We start from the raw sequence: 20,125 nt of genomic DNA on the forward strand, positions 1-20,125 counted from the left end.
ATAACTACCTTTTTTTTAATGTTTTTATTTTTATTTTTTTAATATTGGGTCATTTGGGCCAGGAATGCTCCATATTAAAGGGGTTTTCCCATCAGAGACATTTATGACATATCCACAGGATATGTCATAAATGTCAGATAGATGCGGGTCCCATGCTTTAGGGGGACACGCACCTATATCTAGAACGACGCCCCCTAAACCCCGTTTTACTGCTCTGTATTGCGGCAGAAGTAGGTGAATTCCGACCATGAATTACACGCTGAGCTACACTGTTTCCATAGCTGCCATTCACTACTATGGGAGTTACGGAAACAGCGTAGATCTGCGAGCTCTGCTCTTTTCGTAATTCATGGTCGGAATTCATGGTCGGAATTGACCTGCTTCTGCCGCAATACAGAGCAGTAAAACGGGGTTTAGGGGGCGTCGTTCTAGATATAGGTGCGTGTCCCCCTAAAGCATGGGATCCGCATCTATCTCACATTAATGACTTATCCTGTGGATATGTCATAAATGTCTCTCATGGGAAAACCCCTTTAAGGTACAATAAGATATTTTTTATTGGCACATGTAATACAATAAAATTGCAACACAATGGTATTTGGTAAGCAAATGAAGCAATACACACAACATTAGAAGCCAAACACAAGTATCACAAAACATTAATGTAACAAAATTAGCAGCGTCATTTAAAAAGTCAATTGCTGATGGAAAGACGCTTCTTCTAAGCTGCAATGTTCTAGCTTTAAATGACCAATATTGCCTACCTGAAGGAAGTTTACTAAATAATGATGATGCCGGATGATATCGGCCATCAAGTATATTCCTTGGAAGGTGAACACAATGCTGATTATATAGGTAATTTATCTTTGGCAAAGGATGACCAATAATGCATTCTTATATTCTAAATGCCACGCTATAACCAATTGTTATGGTGATATGAGTCAAGGATCTCTACCAAACTGTAACACCAAATTTTATCACTAATTCTATAGCTGATCGGTAAAAGTTCAACAGCATATCGATGCTGAATCCATATGCTGAATCCATGCGGTTTTAACGGCCATACAGCATACAATCTCTGATGAGCTTGACCAATCAGCTCATCTGCTGTCGCTGACATCTTAGATCCTGCAAAATCTTCAAACTAAGAAATGTAAACTTAGAAACATTCTTTACATAAATATTATGCCTAACCAAAATTGTATTTTGGGGTGCACACAATTGCACTTAAATAATTTTTACTTTTTGGCATTGGATATATGGAGTGTATGTAGCTGGACAAATCTCACTTAACCACACAGCACCACCAAACAATTCTAAAATAATAATAATCCAAATGTTCTGTTCCCTCTCATGTGTGATCCAAGGGTTGTGGTCAGTTGGATTAAATGTTAAATTTAGGCATTAACTTATTGTTTTGGTGTACATTGAGGTTCCGAAGGATATGTCATAGTTCCCCCAATCAGATATTATGCCATAGGAAGCGTTCATACCTTTTGCACCTTCCCGATTATTGCCCTGTGCAAACGCTTGTCACCTGCTGATCGCATCTTTTATGCAGCACAAAATATCATCGTTGTCAGCAGCACATCTCCCTGTGTAAACAATAAGATGTGCTGCCGATATGATGCAAATGCATAGGAACAAGCGATAATAGTAACGATCGTTCGTCCCTATACTAAACAAACATTGCTCCGTTTAAAGGGAGCAAAGAACGCTAATCGACAAGCTGTATTGTCGATCGGCACTCGTTTTAAAAGTGATAAACACAGGCGATATCTGCCCGTGCAAAAACTACCTTTAGAAGCTTTGTCTTCCTAGGTCAGCAGATTGATTGTAGTCATATATACACAAATGATCATCTGCTCCAGATTTACAGCATTAGGTTAAATCTCATAGATGGGCAGAAACCAGCCCTATTATGCTGCTAAAGCCTAAAGGTTAGGTGCAGTAAGTTATTGATGGATAGATTTATTTTATGAAGCTTGTGTTTAAATAGCCATTCAACTATATGGAGTTGTTAGTCTTTGCTCACCTGACTGGAAGGAGACAGTATGAATAATTGTTTCCCTGTGATTAAAGGGGTTTTCCACCTTCTGACAACTGATGTGGGGATCCGACACCCGAACCATACGTACATGCCGAAAGCAGTTGGCTCCGGCCATGGAATAGCGGCCAAGCTGCAATACTGCAGCTCTGCTCCGAATCAAGTGAATAGGATCAAACCTGCAACTCTAAAAGTAGCACGGCTGCTATGCTATGTACGGAGCCAACTGCTTCCGGCTCCATACATAGTATTTTGTGCCATAACATCCGTTGCCTGCAGGCCAACGGAGCGGCTTAACGTTGCAGGGTCCGGGTGTCTGACCCGTGCCGATGATATACTGATGACCTATCCGGTGGATAGGTCATCAGTTGTCAGAAGGTGGAAAACCCCTTTAAATAAAGGTCTTTGCCCTAATTGGTTCTACTGTATTTTAGATTGTATAGATCAGTATTTTTACTGTAAAACACAACAATTAAGTAAATATATATATATATATATATATATATATATATATATACAGTACAGTCAATACTCTCATACTTAAAGGGGTTTTCCCACGAGGGACATTTATGACATATTCACAGGATATGTCATAAATGTGAGATAGATGTGGGTCCCACCTCTGGGACCCGCACCTATCTCTAGAACAGGGCCCCTAAACCCATTTCTACCTCTTTGTGTGTCAACTAAATCTTGTGTTCAGGTGTTTCAACCACACCTATTGCAAACAGGTACATAAAATCAAGCACACAGCCATTCAACCTCCATATACAAACATTGGTAGTAGTATGGGTCATACTTAAGAGCTCAGTGATTTTAAACGTGGCTCTGTCATAGCATGCCGCAAGTCAGTTTGTGAATTTTCTGATCTGCCAGATCTGTTCAGGTCAACTGTAAGGGTAAGGCCACATGGAGCAGCCCTGAGATGGTCGCAACGCGGCTATCAACCGTGGCGGAACCATGTTCGGTGCGGCTGTCAAACAGCCTGTTAGTGGCCGCATGTTAACCTGGGTAAACCGTCCCTTTATCTGCAAAATCGTGTGGCCATGAATTAATACACCATTTATGGCCGCACGATTTTGTAGGTTACAACAAGTTACCCCCTATTTATTCTATATGACAGCACCGGAAAAAGCCGAACACTGCACTCGGCTATCTCCGGCGCTCCCATAGAGAATGAATGGAGCGGCTGTAATGGCAGGAAGGAGGTGAAGGGAACAAGTGAGCCCTAATCTACCCACCGCCCTGTCCCTGCCTACTTGCAACGACCCGCCCTAGGCGACGGGGTACAACTTGGCGGCGGTCCCTACGCTGTCTAAGTGCAAGGGAGTACAAACAGGGAACACGCAAGGGAATACAGTAGCCCACGGAACGCCGCGAGGAAACGGAGTGGTGAATGAGCCAGTCAGGATCAGGAAGTAGTGGAGTATACAAACGGGAGCACGGAGCAGAAGCAAGCCAGGGGCAGAGCAACGCAGGATAAACGGAACTGCAGCAAGGCAGAAGCACGGCAGAAGCAGGCTGGAGCAAGGCAGCAGTGGGGCCAGGAATCCAAGAAGAATAACAAGCAAGGAGGAAGAGAAAACGGCAGGTATAAATGGACAGGGGGCGGAGCTAACTCTGACTGACCAGGCCGCGATAGGCTCTCCCACTCCTGAGCCTGCCACCCTGATTGGTGGGAGCAGGTGTCAGTCTCAGAGGTCTGGCCTCAGGTGTCGACTGATTAATCCTGGGAGTATACCCAGACGTAGTGCCTGGCAGATCCTTTACAGTACTCCCCCTTTTATGAGGGGCCACCGTATCCTTACTAAGAGGACCCGGTTTAGTGGGGAAGAGAAGGTGGAACCTCCTGATCAATACCCCAGCGTGAACATCTCGAGCAGGTACCCAAGTCCTCTCCTCCGGCCCATATCCTCTCCAATGGACCAGGTACTGGAGGGAGCCCTGGATCATCCTACTGTCCACAATCTGGGCCACCTCGAATACCACCCCCTCAGGGGTGAGAACGGGAACAGGAGGTTTCCTCGAGGGGGACCAGGACGGGGAGCAGCGTTTCAGGAGGGAGGCATGGAAGACGTCGTGTATGCGAAAGGATGGGGGCAGCTCCAGACGGAAGGATACAGGGTTGAGGACTTCAATGACCTTATAAGGTCCAATAAATCGGGGAGCAAACTTCCTGGACGGGACCTTAAGGCGCAAGTTCCTCGACGACAACCACACCAGATCCCCGACGACAAACCGGGGGTTAGCAGAACGTCTACAATCAGCCTGAATCTTTTGTACGCTCTGGGACGCCTCTAGGTTCTTCTGAACCTGGGCCCAGACTGTGCACAGTTCCCGATGAACGTCCTCTACCTCGGGATTATTGGAACAACCAGGGGAAACGGAGGAGAACCTAGGATTAAACCCGAAATGACAGAAAAACGGGGAGACCCCTGACGAGTTACTGACCCGGTTATTCAGGGAAAATTCGGCGAGGGGAAGGAATGAGACCCAATCAAATTGACAGTCAGAAATGAAACACCTTAAATATTGTTCCAGGGATTGGTTAGTCCTTTCCGTTTGGCCATTAGTTTCGGGATGGAAGGCGGAGGAGAAGGATAGATCAATCTCCAACTTTTTACAAAAAGCTCTCCAGAATAAGGAAACAAATTGTACCCCTCTGTCCGAAACAATATTGACAGGGACCCCATGGAGACGCAGAATGTGTTTCACAAACAAAGAAGCTAACGTCTTGGCGTTAGGTAGTTTCTTAAGGGGCACAAAGTGGCACATCATGCTGAAGCGGTCTACTACCACCCACACCACCGACTTGCCCTGAGATGGAGGCAAATCGGTGATAAAATCCATGGAGATATGGGTCCAAGGTCTCTGGGGAATGGGCAAGGAACGTAGTAAGCCCGCAAGTCGGGACCTTGGGGTCCTGGACCTAGCACAGACCTCACAAGCGGCGACGTAAGCCCTAACGTCTTTAGGCAACCCAGGCCACCAATAGTTTCTGGTAATGAGGAGTTTGGTACCCAAGATGCCAGGATGACCAGATAGAGCGGAGTCATGGTTTTCCCTGAGTACCCTTAGCCGGTATTGCAGGGGGACAAACAGTTTGTCCCCAGGGAGGTTCCCGGGAGCTGAACCTTGATCAGCCGCGATGTCAGAGGCTAAGTCAGAATCAGTGGCAGAAACAATTATACCAGGGGGTAAAATACAAGCAGGAACCTTCTCAGAAGGAGGATTAGCCATGAAACTACGTGACAGTACATCAGCCTTAATATTTTTGGACCCAGCCCTATAGGTAACCAAGAAATTAAATCTGGTAAAGAATAGTGCCCAACGAGCTTGTCTAGGATTAAGCCTCCGGGCAGATTCTAGGAAAACCAGATTCTTGTGGTCAGTAAGGACCGTTACCTGGTGTCTGGCCCCCTCCAAGAAGTGACGCCACTCTTCAAAAGCCCATTTAATGGCTAAAAGTTCGCGGTTGCCAATATCATAGTTACACTCCGTGGGCGAAAACTTCCTAGAGAAGTAAGCACAGGGGCGGAGATGGGTGAGGGAGCTGGTACCCTGGGACAAGACGGCCCCCACTCCCACCTCGGACGCGTCAACCTCCACAATAAATGGCTCCCTTTGGTTGGGCTGAACCAGCACGGGGGCCGAGATAAAGCACTTCTTGAGGGTCTCAAAAGCCTGGACGGCCTCAGGGGGCCAATGGAGGACATCAGCACCCTTGCGAGTGAGGTCCGTAAGAGGCTTAGCGACGACCGAGAAGTTGGCAATAAATCTCCTATAATAGTTAGCGAACCCCAAAAAACACTGTAGCGCCTTCAGGGAGGCAGGTTGGACCCATTCCGCCACAGCCTGAACCTTGGCAGGGTCCATGCGGAATTCATGAGGAGTGAGGATTTGACCTAAAAATGGTATCTCCTGTACCCCAAACACACATTTTTCGGTCTTCGCAAACAGATTATTTTCCCGAAGGACCTGGAGGACCTTCCTGACATGCTCCACGTGCGAGGACCAGTCCTTGGAAAACACCAGTATGTCATCAAGGTACACTACAAGAAAATTACCCAGGTAATCTCTCAGAATTTCATTAATAAAATTCTGGAAGACGGCAGGGGCATTACACAACCCAAAGGGCATGACTATGTATTCGAAATGACCTTCGGGCGTGTTGAACGCAGTTTTCCACTCATCTCCCTCTTTGATGCGGATAAGGTTATATGCCCCCCGTAGATCGAACTTAGAGAACCATTGGGCCCCCTGAACCTGATTAAAAAGATCCGGAATCAAAGGAAGGGGATACTGGTTCCTTACTGTGACCTTATTCAAGTTCCGATAATCAATGCACGGCCTAAGACCACCATCCTTCTTCCCCACGAAGAAGAAGCCAGCACCTACAGGAGAAGTCGAGGGGCGAATGAAACCCTTGGCCAGGCATTCTTGGATATACTCCCTCATAGCTTTACGTTCAGGACATGAAAGATTAAATATCCTCCCCTTAGGAAGCTTAGCACCAGGTACCAAATCGATGGCGCAATCGTAATCTCTATGAGGGGGCAACACCTCGGAGGCCTCCTTAGAAAACACATCAGCGAAGTCCTGAACAAATTCCGGAAGCGTGTTTACCTCCTCCCGGGGAGAAATAGAGTTAACCGAAAGACATGACATCAGGCAATCACTACCCCATTTGGTGAGATCCCCAGTATTCCAATCAAACGTGGGATTATGCAGCTGCATCCAGGGAAGACCTAATACCAGATCGGACGATAATCCCTGCATCACCAGTACAGAGCACTGCTCCAAATGCATGGAGCCAACACGGAGTTCAAAAACAGGAGTATGCTGAGTAAAATAACCATTACCAAGGGGAGTTGAGTCGATACCTACTACAGGGATAGGATAAGGTAAATCAATAAAAGGCATTTTTAGAGACATAGCAAATTCCACAGACATGATATTAGCAGATGAGCCCGAATCCACGAAGGCACTGCCAGTGGCAGACCGGCCAGCAAACGAGACCTGAAAGGGAAGCAAAATTTTATTGCGTTTAGTATTAATGGGAAATACCTGTGCGCCCAAGTGACCTCCCCGATGATCACTTAGGCGCGGAAGTTTTCCGGCTGCTTATTCTTGCGCCTGGGACATGTTCAGTAGATGCTTGTCGTCCCCACAATAGAAGCAGAGACCATTCTTCCTGCGAAACTCTCTACGTTGTCGAGGGGACATGGAGGCCCCGAGTTGCATAGGTACCTCCGAGTCCTCCGTGGAAGAGCGAGGAGACGGGACCCTGGGGGGAATCGCAGGGCAGTCAGAGGGGAAAACATTGAAACGTTCAAGCTGACGTTCCCTGAGACGTCGGTCAAGTCGTACTGCTAGGGCCATAACATGGTCTAGGGAGTCAGAAGAGGGGTAGCTAACCAGCAGATCCTTCAGGGCGTCAGATAATCCTAACCTAAACTGGCACTTCAGGGCCGGGTCGTTCCACTGAGAAACTACGCACCACTTTCTAAAATCAGAACAGTATTCCTCAACAGGTCTCCTACCCTGACGTAAGGTCACCAGCTGACTCTCGGCTAAGGCAGTCCTGTCAGTCTCATCGTAAATGAGTCCGAGGGCAGAGAAAAAACGATCAACAGAGGAAAGTTCAGGGGCGTCAGGAGCCAAGGAGAAGGCCCACTCTTGGGGCCCTTCCTGGAGTCGGGATATAATGATACCCACCCGCTGGTTCTCGGAACCTGAGGAGTGGGGTTTTAGGCGGAAATACAGTCTGCAACTCTCCCGGAAGGAGAGAAACGTCTTATGGTCCCCTGAGAACCGGTCAGGTAACTTGAGGTTGGGTTCTAAAGGTGAGGTGAGGGGTACTACAAAGGCAGCGTCAGACTGATTGACCCTCTGAGCCAGGGCCTGGACCTGTAGGGAGAGGCCCTGCATCTGCTGGGTCAGGGTCTCAAGGGGGTCCATGATAGCGTCAGCGTAGGAGAAATGGTAGACTAGGTAAGGGCTTGTTATTATGTAATGGCAGGAAGGAGGTGAAGGGAACAAGTGAGCCCTAATCTACCCACCGCCCTGTCCCTGCCTACTTGCAACGACCCGCCCTAGGCGACGGGGTACAACTTGGCGGCGGTCCCTACGCTGTCTAAGTGCAAGGGAGTACAAACAGGGAACACGCAAGGGAATACAGTAGCCCACGGAACGCCGCGAGGAAACGGAGCGGTGAATGAGCCAGTCAGGATCAGGAAGTAGTGGAGTATACAAACGGGAGCACGGAGCAGAAGCAAGCCAGGGGCAGAGCAACGCAGGATAAACGGAACTGCAGCAAGGCAGAAGCACGGCAGAAGCAGGCTGGAGCAAGGCAGCAGTGGGGCCAGGAATCCAAGAAGAATAACAAGCAAGGAGGAAGAGAAAACGGCAGGTATAAATGGACAGGGGGCGGAGCTAACTCTGACTGACCAGGCCGCGATAGGCTCTCCCACTCCTGAGCCTGCCACCCTGATTGGTGGGAGCAGGTGTCAGTCTCAGAGGTCTGGCCTCAGGTGTCGACTGATTAATCCTGGGAGTATACCCAGACGTAGTGCCTGGCAGATCCTTTACAGCGGCAGTGCGCATGAGCATGTAACCAGAATACCCTTTAACAAGATATTTGACAGCCGCGCCTACATAGTGCCAGAGCGGTTGTTGGCCGCGTTGCAACCGTGTCAGGGCCGCTCCATGTGGCCTTACCCTTAGTGCTTTATTGCTAAGTTTAAGTTACTACAGCTCAACCACAGAGCGGTAGACCACAGAAACTCACATAGCAGGGCTGCCAAGTGCTGAAGGGCGTGGTACGCCTATCCTCTGTTGCATCACTCCCTACAGAGTTCCAAACTGCCTCTGACTGTTACATCAGGGACTTCATAAAATGGGTTTCCATGATCCAGTAGCTGAAAACAAGCCTAAGATCAACGTGCACAATGCCAAGCTTCGGCTGGAATGGTGTAAAGCATTCCACCAATGGACTCTAGAGCAGTGGAAATGTCACAGAGCCCATGGGATTATCATAAAAAATTTTGTTAACCTCGCATTCGGTGTCAGAACAAGAGGTTGGAGCAGAAGGTGAAATCTTTTTAGAGAACCAATTGAAAAACAGTGGTTTGTGAGGAGAGACACATGAAAAGAATTGGGAATTTTTAAGGACTGAGAAAGACAGACTCTGTAGGAGACAGGATTAATTTGTCGGAAAACGACATAAGGACCTGAAAAACGAGAAACAAACTTAAAAGACAGAGTTTTCAAATGGATGTGCTTGGACGATAGCCATAACTTGTGCTTTTTGTCTGCGTTTTTGTTGAGACTAGCTACTGCTTAAGTAATAGATTCTTTGCTTCTTGCCAGTTGCGTAAGAAGTGGGCATGAGGGACTGGTAGAGGAACTCTAGGATGTTGCCCATAAACCAGGAAGAAAGGAGAAGATAGTGTAGTTGGTCTAGTCGTCTTGCAGAGGAGAGACAAAATACCTGAGAAAGGTCTCTAATTCCTGGTAGATTCGTTCCACTTTTCCATTAGATTTAGGGTGGTAGGGAGATCCAACTTAACTTCAAGTTACTGCATAGTGCTCTCCAGAATCTTGAAGTGAACTGTACGCGTCTGTCAGATACAATATGCTTAGGAAGTCTGTGTAGGCGAAAAATGTGTTTAATGAAGAGAGTAGCCATATGTTTAGCAGAAGAAAGACCAGTCAGGGGAATGAGATGTGCCAACTTCGAGAATCAGTCAACCACGACCCAAATGACTGTACAGCCAGAGGAAGAAAGATTTGTAATAAAACCCATAGCAATATGAGTCCAAGGAGAGTCAGGTATTGGCAAAGATATGGCAATCCAGCAGGTCTTTAGTGTGAAATTTATTTTGAGCCCAGCTTTTGCATGCTGCGACATAATCTTTAATGTCCCGAGACAGAGAAGGTCACCAGAAATGATGAAAAACTAGATCTGGATTTCCCGAATACCAGGATGTCCAGAGAAAGTGGAGAAATTACGCCAATAAAGAACTTGTTTTCATAGACTAGGAGGAACAAAATTCTTTCCGGGAGAAATGTTGAGAAATTCCGCAGGTGCCACAGATAAAATACGACTGGGATTTATGATAAATTAGCGTTCAGGATCTTGATCTTTAGGGTCAAAAGAGCGAGATAACGCGCTGGTGTTCACGTTTTGTCAGCTGTACGATAATGGAGGAAGAAGTTAAAGACTATGTACACCTTTGAAAACATTTATATATAAATGTGTATCATTGTGTTTGGTGCAACTTTCTAATCTGTCCATTTTTATTAAAAATAATTTTTACTTTTTGAGATACAGCTGCTTTGTATCCTGTATATAGAGCATCTGTAATTTGCGCTGAGACCTTAATGCTTTAGGTCAGCGGCACTGATGGGTTCAGTGTCAGCGGGGCCTGCATGTCTCTGACACGCACGGTCCACCTGTTATCGATCACATCTAAGTTATGAACTTAGATGTGATCGATAACTTGTGTCTCTTGCGTTTCAGAAAACACGCAGGACCCGCTGACAGTGAACCTGTCAGTGCCGCTGACCTGACGGTTACAGGTTTCAGCACTAGATACAGCTGCTCTGTATACAGGTTACAAAGCAGCTGTATCTCAAAAAGAAACAAAAATGTTTGATAGAAAGTAATTAGAAAATTGCACCAAACACACTGATACACATATTTATTTAGAAAAAAACAAAATATTTTAAAAGGTGTACACAGCCTTTAAATCATGAGAAGAACAGGGCCCACCGAGCTTGACAAGGGTTTAACAATGTGTTGTCTGCAAATACAATAACTTTTTGTGGTCGGTATAAATAGTGATGTAATGATGGGCTCCTTCCAGTAAATGTCTCCATTCTTCTAGAGCCAAGTTAATGGCCAAAAGTTTGAGGTCTCTGATGCCATAATTTTTCTCACAAGGAGAGAAGGCCTTGGAGAAAAATCCACAGGAGAAGGTTTTCCCATTATCTTTTTGACATAGCACAGGGCCTACTCCTACAGCGGAAGCATCCACTTCTAGGATGAATGGTTTACTGGGATATGGTCTATAAAGAACGGAGGCTGAGGAGAAGGACAGTTTGAGTTTTAGAAAAGCTGATTGAGCTTCATGTGTCCAAATTTTTGGTGAGAGCTGAGATGGGTGCCACCAGAGAAGAGAAATTAGGATAAGCTTTGAATAGTAGTTGGCAAATCCCAGTAAGGGTTGAGTGGCTTTAAGTCCTTTTGGATCCATTTGAAGTACTTGATTGGAGATAATATATCCAAGAAAAGGCAGAATGTATCTCGGAGAGAAATTTTCTAAGCTTGGCATAAAGATGATTCTCTTTTAAACGTTGCAGGTCCTGACATACTTGTTTGCGATGGGTATATAGATTTTGGAGTACAACAAAAATATTATCCAAATAAACCACAACACAGCTGTACAAGGAATCATGGAAAATGTCATTACTAGTTCTTGAAGTACCGCTAAGACCACAGGGCATAACCAGGTATTCAAAGTATCCATCTCTAGTATTAAATGCGTTTTCCCACTCATCTCCTTCACGGATACGGATAAAGTTGTAGGTACCCTGTACATCTAACTTGGTGAAAATTTAGCCCCTTGTAAATGGTCAGAGAGCTCAGAAATTAATGGCAGAGGGTACATGTTTTGAACATTATTTAATTTAGACCACGATAATCAATACAAGGCCTTGAGTTACCATCTGTTTTCTCGACAAATAAGAAGCCAGCTTTAGTTGGAGAAGATGATTTAGGAGGAGTAGCATTGGGTAACAAGTCAATGGTACAATCGTATGATCTATGTGGTGGTAGAGTCTCTGCTTGTCGTTTACAGAGCACATCTTAAAAACAGGAATAGGGTTTTGGTAATCTGTCCATAACTTGAGGCCTAGACGAACGAATGACAGGCAGACATTGAAGATGACAGGAGTCACTCCATCGGGTAATCTGAGCAAACGTCCAGTCAATGACAGGCGAATGCTTTTGAAGCCAAGCCAAGGTAGGCCCAGGAGAAGTGCACTGATGGAATTTCTCAGCACGTAGAATTAAATAATTTCATGGCTCCCACTTGCATAGAGATAGGTTCGGTGACTTGGTGAACAATCTCGGATAATAATATCCCATCCACAGAAGAAATTGAAAGCGGCTTGTTCAATTGGAGTACTGAAATTTGATAACGAGTAACCACGGATAGGCAGAGAAAATTAACTGCAGAGCCGGAATCCAGAAATGCTTATACAGTGAAGTAAACTCCAGCAGTGGACAATCTAACAGGTATAGTGACTTTCTCAGAGGAAGACTTACTGCCTAGGTTATCCTCACTACTTGCACTAGCCGTCAGAGTTTCCTGGTCTCACCATTCAAGTATTTAGGAAGTGCAACTTTTCGCCACAGTAATTTTAATTCTCTCCACCTGCATGGTTTAGTCAGGATGAGCAAAGATAGTGGCAAGAAGAGATCTCTGGAAGATGGGTGTCAGTTGAGGTACTCAAAAGGTATGGTCCGTCTCACATTGTCGTTCAAGGAAACTAATATTTACATGATTGGCCTAGGAAATCAAGTCATCCAATGTAGTAGGAAAATCCTGACCTGCTAAATCATCCTTAACCTGCCAGACCCTACCAGAAAGTAGTAACAAGAGCTTCATTGTTTCATTGAAGTTCTGTGGCTAAGGTGCAAAACTCAATGGCATATTGCCCAACAGTAGAGATGCCTTGGCGAAATTTGAGAAGTGAGAAGGCCGCATATGATGTCCAACCAGGTTCTTCAAACATCTTTTTAAAAGTTGCAAGAAAGGTTTAAATGTTATTCATGATTGGATCTTTCCATTCCCATAAAGGAGATGCCCAGGCCAGCGCCTCACCATACAGCAGAGACAGAATATAGGAAATGGATTGTGCATTGATTCAAGAAACCCAACAGGACTTGGGGTCGCCCTCGTAGCGTGGGGGAGTGGGTAGATGCAACACTGGACTACATGCAGCAGCTCGAGGTGATTGCGTAGGTGCCACAGGTGATGTAGGAACTGATATAGCATTAAGACGAGATGAGTCGTTCTGTGAAAGTCGATACAGCTGGTCTTGACAAAAACTTTGCCTGGATGGTTCCTGAACCAGCTCTAAAACTTCAGGCAGAGTTACGTCAGCGGGGTCCATGGTCAGACCAACTGTCACGGAGTCATTTGACTTGGGGCTAAACCGGAGTGCGAAGTCTAAGGGAACCCCTGGCCTTAACCCTTTAGCCCCTGTCCAGGGATCTGGACTTCGCTGCAGGGGAACCCCAGGTCGCTACCCCAGAGTAGTCACTGTTGGTGACAAACAAAATTAATAGGTGTAGTATGTTCAGGTATAGCAAAAGGTCAGGGCAGGCTGTAGAGTTTTGTGACGGATATCGTAGCAAATGGTCAGGGCTGGCGGAATAGGATTATTACAGATATCGCAGCAAATAGTTAGGGCGGGCAGCAGGCACAGATGATCAAACGTATAAGCTAAGGTCAATACACGGGAATACAACATCAAAAGAGTAGGGGTATACTAGAAACAGTTAGGAACACTTAGGAACACTAGATGTAATTAAATTACTCCGGCAAAGAACATGGATTTGGGAGGGTCCTAAATACCCAGGAAAGCAGAGTGAAAAATTATTTTGGTGTGCGCTGGCGTGTGAGAGGTTCATTAGTCACATCCCCAACAGTCTCAGCACAACTAGAGAGATTTACCGTTCAGGTGTCTGGGAAAGCTGGGTGATCACCATTACCCCTCCTACTGGAGTGTGAGAGGTTCATTAGTCACATCCCTAAACACACTCCAGTAGGAGGGGTAATGATGGTCACCCAGCTTTCCCAGAAGCAGATATAACCAGGAAAGGGCTGGATGGACGGGCTGAGGGTGCACAGGGTTTTTGGTGACCCCCTCTGTCATGTGATCGGACCTAGGTTACCGGTTCATCAGACGGGGTTCATGTGACTATAAATCTGTCCATAACAAGAGACAGTGCACTCAGGACAAGCCCTGCCCTCATGGCGTAGTTGTGTGGTTCTGTCTGCAGTGATGGTGGTGGGTGGCTCTGACACCCGCCTCCCCCGTCGGGTCATCTCAGGACAAAAGGAGTGTCCGGATTGGAGACACAGCGCCGCACCTGTCCTCAGGTTGTGTCTGGTATTGCAGTTCACCTCCATTGAAGTGAATAGGACAGAGCTGTAATACCACACACGACCTGAGGACAGGTGCGGCGCCATTTTTTCCTGGACGACCCCTTTAAGACTTTTCCCGTGTGTGTGTGTGGCAGAGCGGAGTGTGCACGGGCGCCGCTGATACTTCATAGCCGCTTATCAGCTGTTTTCAAGAATCAGCGGCGAGCACCACCCCCCACACACACACACAAATCCCCCCCAAACACACAAAATCAAGTGTAATCAAGCGTTTTTTTAATGCGTTTTTTTGCACGTAAAATGTGCAAAAAAAAAACGTATCAAATACACGGCGTGTGAACCGGTCAACTCAAAAGTCATTCACTTCACTTTCATCATTCTAAGGGCTCATTTACATGAGCATGTTATACGTCTGTGCGACGTACGTGATTTTCACGCGCGTCGCAGGGACCTATATTAGTCTATGGGGCCGTGCAGACAGTCCGTGTTTTTTGCGCAGCGTGAGTCCGCTGCGTAAAAGTCACGACATGTCCGTTCTTTGAGCGTTTTTCGCGCATCACGCACCCATTGAAGTCAATGGGTGCGTGAAAACCACGCATGTCTCACGGAAGCACTTCCGTGGGACGCGCGTGATTCGCGCAACAGCGATGAAAAGGATGAATGAAAACAGAAAAGCACCACGTGCTTTCCTGTTTACAAACATCCAAACGGAGTGTCATAATGATTGCGGCTGTGCGAAAATCACGCAGCCGCGCATCATACGGGGCTGACACACAGAGCTGTTAAGTGTCTTTTGTGCACGCCTGCGCAAAAGCCACTTAACAGCTCCGTGTGTCAGCAGCGTATGATGCGTGGCTGTGTGCTTTTCGCGCAGCCGCCATCATTATGACACTCCGTTTGGATGTTTGTAAACAGGAAAGCACGTGGTGCTTTTCTGTTTTCACTCATCCTTTTCACCGCTGTTGCGCGAATCACGCGTGTCCCACGGAAGTGCTTCTGTGCGACATGCGTGGTTTTCACGCACCCATTGACTTCAATGGGTGCGTGATGCGCGAAAAACGCTCAAACAACGGACATGTCGTGACTTTTACGCAGCGGACTCACGATGCATGAAAATCACGCACCTGTCTGCACTGCCCCATAGACTAACATAGGTCTGTGCAACGCGCATTGTACGGACGTATATCCCGTTCGTTTGAATAAGCCCTAAGGGTAAGGCCACACACAATGTTTACGGCTGAAATATCTGAAGCAGAACGCCTACAAGCATCTGCCCATTGGTTTCAATGCGTTCTCTTCCGACAGGGCGTTTTTTACGTGGTCGTTTTCCAAAACCGGCACGTAAAAAGACGCCCACCAAAATGAAGTGCGCATCACTTCTTGGGACGTTTTTGGAGCCGATTTTCATTGACTTTATAGAAAAACAGCTCCAAAAACGGCCGTTAAAAAACGTTAAAAAAGGTGAGTTTGATTAAAAAATGGCTGAAAATCATGAGCTGTTAGTAAGCGTGTGAACATACCCTTAGCCTTTTCGTGTGTCCTATAACACACCCAAAATGGCTGCCGGACACTGCTTAGCAATTTGAAGACACCTTTTCCTGGCTTGTGGGAGGGGGGGGGGTGAGATTCCCTCCCACATTTACAGCAGCTGTGAGTCAGGTTGCTTTGCCTTATTCACCTTGCTGTAATTCTGGGAAGTGCTGCCCCCTGGTGGCCAACATAGGAAGACATGTCAAATTATTATTTGATTTTTAATACTTTCCACCATATGGAAGAAAAAAAATACAGCAAAATCTTAAAAAAATATAATATAAATAAGTAACGACACTTAAAAAAAAAAGGTTTAATTCGCGACACATTCCCTTTAAGAAAGCAAGGTTCAGCACAGAGTGTCGACGGCAAGAGCGGCCACCAGACCCCAAGCAAAAAAGTGGCGTGGACCAGGATTCTGGGAACAGGTAAGTAAAACGTGGGGAGCTGGGGCCATTACAGACAACATGTTCTCCAGAGTGATGAATCACGTTTCACTTACTGGTTCGTCTGATGTATGTATCTGGGTTTGGTCAAAGCCACAAGAATGCTACCTAACAGAATGCATAGTGCCTACAGTAAAATTTAGTGATGTAGGGATAATGGTCTGGGGCTGTTCTTCAGAGTTTGGGCTAAGCCCTCTAGTTCTAGTGAAGGGTAATGTTAAAGCTACAGCATACTAAGACATTTTAGGCAATTGTATCATTACATCTTTTTGACAACAGTTTGGAGAAGGACCTCTATATGAGATGATAGATAGATAGATAGATAGATAGATAGATAGATAGATAGATAGATAGATAGATAGATAGATATGAGCGACAGATAGTGTCACGTAGGGTTCGTCGACCCACTGGGCCGTACTGCCTTGGCGGTATGGCAGCTGGCCAACAGGGCGCAGGTCAGAGTCTATATAGTTTATATAGGGTACCTGTGGCAGCTCGGGCAGTAGCAAGGCAGGCTAGGCAGGAACTAGGCAGCAGGTAGACGTCAGGCGTGGAGAAGCAGGACAGGCGTGGTATACAGCACAGCATGGCTACAGCTAAGCACGGCACTAGATCAGGATACAGGTTACAGGAACAGGAAACACTGGGAGCAGGAAACACTAGGGGACCATTTGCAAGACAGACTAGGAATACAACAACAAAGCTCAGGCGTGGGAGGATGGGGCTGGGACCTTCTTATAGCCCAGTGTTCTCTGTACCAATTAGCTCAATCACCAACATGCTTGCGCTCTGGCTTCTCATTCTTGACCGAGCTCGTGAGCGCACCCCGGTGGTCACTGTGGAGCAGGACGGCCGTATGTTCAGACATCTCTTGAGAGAAGGGCGTCGACTGGATGGACGTTACAGATAGATAGATAGATAGATAGATAGATAGATAGATAGATAGATAGATAGACAGACAGACAGACAGACAGACAGACAGACAGAGAGAGAGAGAGAGAGAGAGAGAGAGAGAGAGAGAGAGAGAGAGAGAGAGAGAGAGAGAGAGATAGATAGATAGATAGATAGATAGATTAGATAGATAGATTAGATAGATAGATAGATAGATAGATAGATAGATAGATAGATAGATAGATAGATCACATCTGCCACACATGAAGTGACTGTTTCTACTTTAGAACCAATATTACTCTTCTCAATATCACTGCAAATTTGTGAAGGGCTATTTATTTTTGCTCTTTGTTTTATTGTATAACACATAACATAAAATAATAATCACTGTCCTTCGAGATGCAGGTTCTTTACAACCGGGCTTCTTCTTCACAGATGTCCCATGTGTTATATCCAAAATGGGGCTCCTCTCTCCATGGCAAATCTTACAACTACCTGGATGAATGTCTGAGGCTCACTATTTCCACTTTAACAACTTGTCTTTGTCTACAAATTTTGATAAGACACTGTGATCACTTCATTGCTTTCCACACAGGAAAGGGTAGCGTTTCCATAGAGAAAATATCAGAGCCCCTTCCATAAGAGTGAGGAGGGGGAATGTGAGAGAGAGGGGGAGCAGACTTTCAAGTCGGAGGCAAGCTTCCTGAGGATTTCTTTATCCTGAGAGGCAGAGAGAAGGGACAGTCACTCATCAGCACTGCCACATTCAGGTAAGTACACAATGTTACTGACACTTTAACGACAATTAATCCCTAAACTAGGGGAGATAAGGCTTCTCTCCAAATAATGCATTCATCTCTCAGAGACCTATTGTGGTTTTTCACGACTTGTTCCTCTCTTTTAAAAAGTGGAATACTGTTTCTAATAACTTCATTGTTATATTGGCCATTTGAGCATATGAGGTGATGATGCGCCCAACATCTCTAAGAATGGAGATATCTCCTTAGATGTGTGCTAAGAATGTCTAGTTTGTTTTTATGCACCAGCAAGTTAACAAATTATGGAGATATTAAGAAAGAGGCATGTTATACTGGAGTAAGTCATTTGGCAAAAGTTAAATGTTCAGTTTCCATGATTCAATGTTATCTATCTATCTATCTATCTATCTATCTATCTATCTATCCAGCCATCCTAAAAAAATCTGTTAAAAACATTGTAAGCCAACATTTATTGATTATTACTTCTAATACATTGTTATGCAAACAGACAGATGCTCTATAAACATTCCAAAAACTGCGGAGAGCTGTACTTCAAAATGAACATCATATTGCTTCCCTATCCAGCAGCAAGGAGTTTTTTAAAAAAAATAGGGCAACTTGATTATCGGGTACTCTCCTGTTTTTCAACGACAATTCCAAATGTAATCATCTGCAGAAATACAGATTATCTAATCCATTCTAAAATATAATTATCTAAGCATTAATTAATTCGAGAAAATATCATTAAATACATATGCTAATAATCAAAACATTCTGTAATCCTATCCTAGCATCATAACATTTCATTTAAAATGAAAGTATAAATTACAGATAAATAAACCCCAGATTAATAAATATGTTCCAAGATCAAAATTAAGTGATCAATAAAACCAAGAAATAAATGAGAGATAGATGGATGGATGGATGGATAGATAGATAGATAGATAGATAGATAGATAGATGGATGGATGGATGGATGGATGGATGGATGGATGGATGGATGGATGGATGGATGGATGGATGGATGGATGGATAGATAGATAGATAGATAGATAGATAGATAGATAGATAGATAGATAGATAGATAGATAGATAGATAGATAGATAGATAGATAGATAGATGATAGATAGATAAAACATTTACAGATAACAAAACCAATTAAATTAATCTTTACATCTACAACTCATTTTTGTTTATTGGCACGTGTATGGCACTGGCAATACAATATCTAGTGCAACATGTGAGTTACAAGTGCCTGCAACCAATAAACATTGCAGCTGTACAGGGAAAGTAAAACTATATTATGAAGCGCATTGCTTCATTGTTGCTAATAACATCTAATACTGAAGTTTTTATATATTACTATTCATTCATATGATGATCTAGTGCTGGACAGATATATAGCCTGCAAATATGCCAGCGCACAGGTGTTTATATATATAATATACTTTGGCTGAATCCATCTAGACTAATTTGTGATCCTGGCTATTGGAAGGTGTTCAAATGATTATTAAAATTTGTTTTAATGAGTAAATATTCCCTCCCTCCCTCCCTCTAAAGTGTAAGCTGTTAGTGTCACACTGTCTTACATTATTTCTGCCCATCCTCATTTACAACTGACATATCCATTACCGACCTATAGAGAACCAAGACAAATATTTCTGTAAATTATAATAATAGATAGCTGCTTACAGTTTTCATCACTTGCAGTGAAGCCTTTTATGTCTGCTGAGGGGATGGCATCATTATCACAGCAATGTGTAAAAATGTTTTCAGTGTTGTCAGAGAAAAGTGCTGAATTCAAGGAAAACTGGCATCAAAGTGTGATTTAAAAAGATTGCCACTAAAGTTGGGTAAAACTGAACTTTGCAATTAGATTATGAATAGTTCTAAAGATAAAGCAGAGTTATGAAGCTCATCCATTTCAGTGTGCTGGATAATTGTCTTTAAATTCTAGCTAACTATATAAACCCGTTTTTCTTACTCAACATCATCATAATTACTACCAGGAAATGAGCAGCTAACGAATAAACACATTTACTTCATTTATATCTGACATGTATTAGATCATTACAGCTTAGGCTCGTTCACATCTGTGTCAGGTTGCCTTTCTGATGTTTCGTCGGAGCTTCCCGTCAGAACGGGACCATGACTGAAACAAACGGAAACCATAGGTTTCTGTTTGCATCACCATTGATTTCACTGTTGACGGATCCGGTGCCAGTGGTTTCCGTTTGTTTCAGTTTTACAAGGGTTCCGTCGTTTTGACGGAA

The 20,125-nt window shown here is 44.8% G+C and overlaps 1 protein-coding gene across 1 annotated transcript in view; it reads left to right on the plus strand.

The window, feature by feature from the left end:
- The first annotated feature begins 17,782 nt into the window (after positions 1-17,782).
- Positions 17,783-20,125, plus strand: part of UCN3 (urocortin 3) — a 40,657-nt gene continuing 38,314 nt past the window's right edge. Inside the window, exon 1 of the mRNA XM_075855100.1 lies at positions 17,783-17,863. The gene's annotated coding sequence lies outside the window, so the exon portion shown is untranslated. The remainder of the gene's footprint in view (positions 17,864-20,125) is intronic.

Source organism: Rhinoderma darwinii, chromosome 3, assembly GCF_050947455.1.
Source record: "Rhinoderma darwinii isolate aRhiDar2 chromosome 3, aRhiDar2.hap1, whole genome shotgun sequence".
Classification (NCBI taxonomy): domain Eukaryota; kingdom Metazoa; phylum Chordata; class Amphibia; order Anura; family Rhinodermatidae; genus Rhinoderma; species Rhinoderma darwinii.